This window comes from Dermacentor variabilis, unplaced genomic scaffold (assembly GCF_050947875.1).
Source record: "Dermacentor variabilis isolate Ectoservices unplaced genomic scaffold, ASM5094787v1 scaffold_12, whole genome shotgun sequence".
Lineage (NCBI taxonomy): Eukaryota > Metazoa > Arthropoda > Arachnida > Ixodida > Ixodidae > Dermacentor > Dermacentor variabilis.
Genome location: NW_027460280.1, coordinates 39,292,763 through 39,301,915, shown reverse-complemented (window position 1 = coordinate 39,301,915; position 9,153 = coordinate 39,292,763).

Sequence of the window (9,153 nt, the reverse complement as noted above, 5' to 3'; positions counted from 1 at the left end):
TTCAGCTGGAGCAGTGGTAATTCCCGCAAAATCTTTCACTATCAAATTCAAGACATCTCACATTACATCACCGAGGGCTGCAGAACTCGCAGCTATCCGTGCTGCTCTGGAGTTTATTGGTCACAAATCATCACATTCATGGTCCATCTTTTGTGACTCGAAGGCAGGTCTCCAGCGTCTGCTGTCCCCTTTCAACCACGGACATAATCTTCAATTAGTCGCAGACATCCGACTACTCTACCATCACGCAATCGACAAGGGGCACAACATCATCTACGAGGGGATACCGGGTCACTGCGGAATTTCGGGTAATCCCAGTGCTGATGACGCTGCCCGATCGGCCCACGATGGTGCCCATATTATACCAATACCACTGTCAAGGACAGAGGCAGCCACAAGTCTTCGCTCCGTCGCACGCGAGCTTACGCAGACTCTGTGAAACACAAGTGAATTCACGAACACACATCTCCACATATTGGATCCACGTCTGCAACTCCGTTTCCACCACGGTTGCCACGAGCGGAAGCAACACTTCTGTGCCGCCTGTGGCTCGGCGTGGCATCCACGAACTGATATTCCTTCCTCATTGGAATGGCCGACAGCCCCACTTGCGACACCTGCGGCTGCGAGGAGATGATCGCGCACCGTCTCTGTGACTGTCCCCGTTATAATGTTTCAAGAAAAGTGCTCGTGACCTCGCTCGAAAAACTGGGCAATCTCTCCTTCACAGAAGAAAAGTTATAGGACACTGGTCCAGACGGGTTTCGGCACTCAAAGCCTTCAGGGCTCTGCTGAAGTTTCTAAGGACCTGTGAATTGTGCGACCGTTTCTGAATGTTGTAGCGCGTAGCATCGCGTTACTGTGTGAATTTTTATTTTTTTTCTTCTTCTTTCTCCTTTTATTCGTTTTCCTCCTTTCCCCAGCACAGGGTAGCCAGCCGGTACTTACACTGGCTAACCTCTGTGTCTTTCCTCCCCTTTTCTCTCTCTCTCTCTCTCTCTACCGACCCGCCGGTCGACATTTCTCCTACTCTGTCACCTTCTTTTTTTCCTTCATAAGAAATAAAGAAAAACAACTATCCGCATAGTACCGTTCCCCGCTAGAGGAGCACTATCGAAGACAGCAGTCCTTTGTTAATATATCGTTTGGTGTGCCTTGAATCGTGTGGCGAAGTAGCATTTCTTGCGCGCGTACGCAAGATCCGAAGCCGTATTTTCAGACTAGATTCTGAGTAAAAAAGAAAGTAACTGAGCTCATGTATTGTAAATCTGCAACCGCAAAAGCACAGCTGCGAACAAGGTTCCAGCTGTGCGAACTTTACCCTTAGTTAAGAGCAAAGAGAAGAAACACGACAGCAGCACCATACAATTCCTGTTCCACTTTTTCTTATCACGTCTTTTTTCGTAATGAACTGCAACCACTTCACGAGGGTGTTCACTTTTCTTTCTGTGTAGTGTAAGCAGCGGTAATTCTCTGGCAGACAGCAATGTGCCTGGTGGCAAGGAAACTATAGGGGACAGTGACGTCATTAGTTCGCAATGAGTGTGATTGGCGGAACTACTGCTTCACACTGCGTGGTGATGGAGATATCGTGAAAAGTGATCTTCCGTCTCTAGGCCGCCGCTACCTCTGCAGCCCTGTAAAGCGAATCATGAAACGAACGGACTGGCGCTTTGGTCAGGCTACATGCCTTAACCGTGTCCCATTCTAACACAATGGGACAAACAGCATGGCTCATGTGGTTACAGAGAATCGCGATGGCCGATGTGGCTGCAGACAAGAGTGGGCTAGAAGCAGGAACCAACTGTAGCCGGTGTTTCCACGTTAGTGGGTCAATGTTGCCATTGGCCCGAGGGCGAGGCACTCTAGAGAGCGGGTTATGAGACTGGGCTAGTTGGTATTCCATGCTGAAGTGACTAGCGCAAGCGTGGACACGGGACACTAAAAAGGCGACAAGGACAAGCGCAAGAAGCAGGGTGTGAGACCGGGTTAGTTGGTACTCCATGCTGAAGCGACTAGCGCAAGAGTGGACATGGGAAACTAAAAAGGTGCTTGTCTTTGTCGCCCTTTTAGTGTCCCGTGTCCACTCTTGCGCTAGTCACTCCAGTCTAGAGAGCGACCGGGGTTTCCCTCAAGCGTAAAAATAGAAACGTCATCAGGGCTTCTTGTTCTTCTGGATAACAGCAGTCTTGGTGGCCGGACAAAGGTTGCCATTCGTTCCATTCGCGCATTCGTTACACGCTAGGTGGTGCGTAACGAAAAAAGGAGGTGGAGGAACCATTGTTGGTTGTGGACATGGAATGACCACGGTTTCATTTTCGAGCCCCCAGAGCGGCATACGGGATCCTTCTTCGTATATGCTGATCCTACTATTATTCTCTCCTATCTGGCGTTGCTATAACAGGCTTTCGCGAAGCCCTTTCGAGTGCCGACCCCGGCTCAAGAGGTCGCCGGTCATTTGGACCGTCACCGGTTTGTTGCGTTATCCTTGCAGAGAAACAGGAGTGGCCCTGTTCCTTCTCGCTGTTTCTTTTTTCTCACTGGGGCGCCCTCTGTTTGCTTTGTCTAAGTGCCCTATTCTCCGACACCGGCTGCCCCTCCCGACCATTCACTGGTCGAAGGGCGAGACACGGGGCGTCAGTGAGAAACAAATACCTTTGTGCCCACAGTATCGCGATACGCTGACGACAAAGGAAGCTCCACAGTGCCCTTCTCATGGAAACAGGAAAGGGTGGACGGCCGCCGGCCACCGTAACCAGGGGCAAACGAAAAAGGGAAGATAACAAGGAGAGGAACTGTGAGGCTTAAAGAAATGAGCGTCCTATCGGGGGCCGCCTTAGGCTTTTGCAAGCAGGAAGCCTCGCTTTCAACGTTACGTTCCACTTGTGCCAGCCCTTGCGCGCACTGCTTCTTGTTCTTTGTCTTGCAAGTGCGCCAACTGTATGCGAAAAGGAAATTTATTGTGTAAAGATTGTGAACCTACGAACAAACAAACGTACTACAGCGGAACTACGGAGAGTTATGGCAAGCAAGCTACGCCAAGAACAGCTTAGAGCAAGCTTTGGCTCACTCGTCGCACTACTACATCGGTGAACTATACACCACTGTCTAGTGGAAAATATGGGGACCGCCCCGAACGTTGGCAATCAAGAGGAAAGAAGCTTATGCGCCGCGAGATTTAGTGTGCGCTGAATAGACTTATCTATTACGTCACTTGATCCAGGTTCATCCACTACATGTTGAACAACGCATGTTTATTGGAAAAAGGGAAAGTGCACACTTTCTTCATCATTTTTTACTTGCTCCGCCGTTCTTACCTATCATCATTACTGTTATTTACGTCGTTGTCATAGTTATTTTTTGAATAATAAAGCACTAGGGCAAAACCATTGCCATGCGTTCGCATAAACTGTTTGTGCGTGACTGCCGCTGATCCTACCTGCAGATTTATCTCGGTGAAAACGTCATAGAGCGCTAAATTTCATTAGCTAAGCAATGATGCTACCTTACCTGTAGCTCAAATCAGGTAGTCGTAACTATATTTGCTACGGGTAAACTCCCCATAGTGATCTTGGGCTGCGAAGCTCGCTATATCTAGTCGCTTGTGCAAGCGCTCGCTTTTTGGAGAGGTTAGTTCGGGGCAAAGGTGATCGACCGTGCGAGTGCCTCGGTGCAAACTTCGGCGATGCCATTTACTCGACCCCTATCTTGCTGCCGGTGAAACTTCGAGGCGGATGTGACGAGTGGTGTCACTGCAGCCAGCATAACTTTTTCCTCTGCCAAGAGTCGATTCCAACCACGTCCACCGTGCCGCAGGAGCAGATGACAGCGGGGGCAAAGCCCGCGCAGCTGCGTTAGTCAGGAGCGGCTCACGCGAAGGAATGCGGAGCATTCAGGGCTGGCGGGACATATGCGTCACCCGCAGTACTCGTCTAGTCGTTGCATTGTTGTCATTGCCTGACTGAGCAGGTCGTGACTGAACGTGAAGCGTTTCTTTCTTTTATTTCATTTTTGTTTTTCACTCGTCAGCCTGTGGATTCGCTTTCTTCAGCTATTGTAACAAACCCTCCAGGGACCACTTTCGTACTTCCTATAGCATGCATCCTGACCCACAGAGGCAACGACGGTAAAAAATAATTATGGGGTTTTACTATGCAAAAAAAAAGAGGTGAGGTGTGCGGACAGGACACAAGAGTAGAGAAGTGGACAACACGAACGCAGACTATCAACTGAAGGGAGGACTGAGGCGAAAAAAAGAACGAAGACACAAAACCCATCTGCGCAAGCTCAGGAATGGTAACGCCACGTGTCAGTCGGGTACACGTGCCGGTCTACGTGAGAGATAACTGTTAAGGCACTTAATCTCTTCCTTATGTAAAGTAATCGAAGGCTGACTCACGCACGCACTTCCACCATTATAGATATGCCATGCCTCTACCATAAGACGCGTATCTTCATTCTTATGCCTGTACAATATCGCGCATTCATCTAACTCTGGCGTGCAGTTACAATCTTGGCAATGTAGGGAAAGATTAGAAGGCGCTCCACCGGTTAACGACCTTTTATGTTCCATTAGCCTCTGATTGATACACCGTCCCATTTGCCCTACGTAGAACTGGCCACAGCTAAGGGAAATTTTATAAACCACACCCATACGACAGTCAGTAAACCTGTTGTTCTTATTGTGCTTCACTGGACAAATATCTGTTCGTTTTTCGCCTTTTACCTGCTCCTTTTTCCTCTGTACGGCAGCGAATATCTTACCTAGCTATATCTAGCATATCTACCTATATATATATATATATATATATATATATATATATATATATATATATATATATATATATATATATATATATATATATATATATATATATATATATATAGCTAGGTATATCTATATCTATGTCTAGCTATATCTTACCTAGCTGGAGTTTTACGTGCCAAAACCACTTTCTGATTATGATCGAGACACGCCATAGTGGAGGGCTCCGGAAATTTGGACCCCCTAGGGTTCTTTAACGTGCACCTAAATCTAAGTACACCGGTGTTTTGGCATTTAGCCCCCCATCGAAATGCAGCCGCCATGGTCGGGTTTGAAGATGTTGTGACCTCGTGTTTAGCAGCCCAACACCATAGCTACTAAGCAACCATGGCGCGTAGGCAACAATGGTCTTGGCTGACTGAAACACAGGGAAGGATGAACGCGTGTGTTGCCGAACCTTTTATCACGAAAGCATTACCAGCCTATATCAACCTAGATTTCGCCTCTGTCTGTGTGAAGCCTCTTCATACACGCGTTTCTTCATGCGCGTTTCGCGCGCACAGCCTCTTCTTTTCACACATACGCCCGCGTGCGTATGTGTGAAATAAATGTGGAAAGTGAATCGGGTTCGCCGTCGGAAATGTCTAAAGAAGAGATTCGTCGCGCCCAACGCAGCGAACTTCAACGAGCTCGCCGACAGGGGCAGCGGGAGTCGACCGGCGAAGAAGATGCGGCCAAGCGATTGCGACTGTAGCAACAAAGACAATTCATGGCGTTGAAACGTGCCAACGAAGCTGCCGAAGAACGACAGAAACGATTGGAGAACGACAGATAGCACTAGCGTGCCAAGCGCGCTGTCGATACAAGACGAACAGCGGCAAGCCCGACACTCTATAGGTGCGAATGTTGCATACCAGCATCGCAAAGGCGAGGAACGTCTGTCTTTGGCAACGGCTGCGACGGCCATCTACAAGCGGGGTTTCATCAACAACCCGTTAGGGTTTGCGTGTTCTGTGTGGCAGACTGTGGCACAAGGAAGACTTGGACGTGACTTTGGCTTTGGCCTTTCCCGACGTTGAAGAATTCCCTTCGTTTGAGGTGCGTAGAACGTGTAAGTCTTCTCTCGCCCAAACTAAAGTGCCTTATTTTGTACTCTTTGAGCAATGGGTATAAATAACCGATCAAGCCTGCCCACCTCCAACCGCTCAACTATATAGCGGAATGCTTGATTTCCCCTCGTATACCCTTCATGCAAGTGCGAAGGCTGCTCTGCAACACTGGCCAGTACGGCGTGAAACCACAAAAGGGTCTTCGTGCAAGTCCAAAATCCTCCTCCTCCTCCTCCTCCTCCTGTGTCCACCGAGTAACCCTGTATGCATTATGCAACACAGTGTGCATGACTATGCGTATAATGTGTGCAATAAAACAGCAGTTCTTCAACGACATCGCGACTGCAAAGGCTACCATTAGCAACCGGCCAAACAACGGTCTGGCTGTGCCTGACTTGGCGCAAGAATGTGCTTTGGTACGATATTCCGCGGTTGGTACAGCCAAACCCTCTGTAATTTTTTAATTAACGCAATAGCTTATGAAATCTTGCATGCGAGAACCTTTAATCTAAACACCAATTATTCCCACTGTGCTCTAGTGACCAACAGGCGACGCTCACAAGGAAATATGCCGACAGGCGGTGTACCACAAAATCAAAATTTCTTCGCGTTCTTGTTTTTTTTTAGTTTCTCCCTTTTCTTTTTTTTTCTAATTTAGGTCCGTATGAAATAAATTCTTAGCAATTATGATTCGTTAAAGAAAGAAAGACTCCAACCAATCGTGACAGATAGCGAAATATTACACAAAGCGCCGACCAATAAAAATATCACTGTTGCGAAATATAAGTGTTTCGCAACACAGCCCCACACGCCAAGATCCCCTCAACAACGCAGTGCCATTGCACCTTTTCTTTCCGGCCTTTTCAATAGCGCGGGCTGCCAAAAGTGACACGTGATGAATCGTGCCGGCAGGGTCAACGTATGCACCTAGACGACACAGGCGATACGCAAAAGGACTAAACATGGGCGTAAACTTGAAGAAATTAAAATAGAGAGAACAAAAGCACCGATTCGCAGCATCGTCGAAAGCGGTCGTGTCAGGCCGCCAAGAATGCACAAACAGACACAAAGCGAAGATCGCATTCTTCAACAGAGTTCACCCCTCCTGTAAAACGTGTTGTAAGTTCGAAGACCTGGGAAACCTGGCTTGCGTGTTGCGCAAAGGCAGACACGTCGAACATCGACAGCTTCATGGCCCCACCACTAGTTGCCACCCCAAGGGTTGAGGCAGGCATCCCACCTTCATGCTCGCCATTGTCTGCACTTTCGTCACGAGCGCAACCGACGGCATTGACAAATTTGAGGTCGGTACCAAATGTCAGTGAAAGTTCACAGTGGTCAGCAGTGAAAACGAAAACTCGAAAGGGAAGCTGCAGGACTGGTTCATGTCAGTTTAGTATTTGAGGCTTGAAGAAAAGAACGTTGTAGCTTCCATGCGAATTCATTCGGCACAACATTACTACCTGAGAGCTAGCGACATCGCGGGAGAAGCCGGCGCTGCGTATATAAGCATCGCGTGCTGCGCAAGGTCACGTGACACCCCCTCGGTGCAGCCTTCGACTCGGTGAGAAGTGAGAAACGAAGCTCTCGCAAGGAAGTCCCCTGTTACTGCACTTTCTTTTTCTTCAAGTGGATCGATATCGCAGCATGCCTTGGCATTTAGAAAAGGTAATAGCCCGAAGAAGTGGTCCACAAACATGTCCTACATGGTGTTACTGCTCGGTGCCGCGGTTCCTGGTGTTCGGCACCGGGCGCGGAGTATAGGCTTCGGCAAGTAATTTACAGGCAATAATACGCAAGCATATGTAACATTCAAGTCGTTACAAACCGTTGCAGTATCATTTAAGTTGCATCTACCGCGCGATGAGGTCGCGGAATGAAATCCTGGTCACGGGGGGCGCATGTGGATGGAGGCGATATACAAAAACACCCGTGTCCCGTCCACTGCGAGCAACTTAAAGATTTCCTGGTGGTAAAAATTAATCCGGAGTCTCCGACTACGGCGTGCCGCATAATCAACTCGCGGCTGTGGCACGTAAAAACCCTGCATTGAATTCAATTCTACCGCGCGATTACTTCGTGCATCAATTAGAAACAAATACTTTGCGTCGCAAATAAGGGAAGCCGGCGCGCCCGAAATTTAGCGTCCGGTTACGTGACGATAACACCGTTGCTAGTTTAATCAAATAAACTAGAAATGGCCTGCTTTGCTTATTCCGCCTGTGTTTCCCTTACGGGGTGACAACACACCAAAACGATTCTACTAGTCTGTTTATGTCCATTCATGTATTGATCACTCTAAGCTTCTGAAATTCTTTATTTGTGTGCAGTGATGCTTAAATATTAGTGTTATTATTGCAGACTGGTTGAGCTGCAAAGCTACGTAGTTCACTTTCTTTTTCGTACGCTCTGTGTCGAGGACCAGTCGGCGCCACCTAAATCTGCGTATATCTCTTTTAAATTTGCGTAATGAAGAATAGAATAAATTAAGCAGTTGTGACATCTCTGAGTGTGAGACTATGTGTATTACAATAGCTCGGAACAGGAAGAATAAAGGTGGCTAGCTGTTTTTAGCCAGAATTTTTTAAAGCTAACTCGCCTTATATATCTTTCCGAGAACGTATGTTTCAACGTTAGTTAATTTTTCAAGATGATTTTAAAAATATTTTCGAGCTCGTAGGAACTCCCTTCTTTGGCATTTTTAAACTCTACTTCGTTGCAGTTTTTTTTTTTTGTAAATATACACCGTGTTTTCATGGGCGCCACCATATTGCTACGCAGTGGCGCCATCTATGGGCAGTCGGCATGCTGGCTTCGGTGAGCGCTCCGTTTTGCATGGCAGATATACGTTCGGCGATAGTTTCTGGCGTTTGTTTTCGCGCTCGCACGGTCTATTTAGCATGACGTGTGTCTTCTACGCGCTAAATGGTTCTGTGAGACGTGCTGAAGTGGTTTAAGTCGGTATGGCCGCACTTTCTGCTAGCGTTGAGGCGGACGGAGCTCACAGCGCGATGTATGCGCGCATATATTTGAGCCTACAATCAGCATCGGAGATCAATTGTGTATTTCTGAATGTTCTATTCACTAATGTCACCTTATTGCAGTATTATCCTCTAGTTCTAAGCTACCCGCCATGGTCGCTTAGTGGCTATGGTGTTGGGCTGCTAAGCACGAGGTCGCGGGATCGGATCCCGGCCACGGCGGCCGCATTTCGATGCGGGCGAAATGCGAAAACACCCGTGTACTTAGATTTAGGTGCAGGTTAAAGAACCCCAGGTG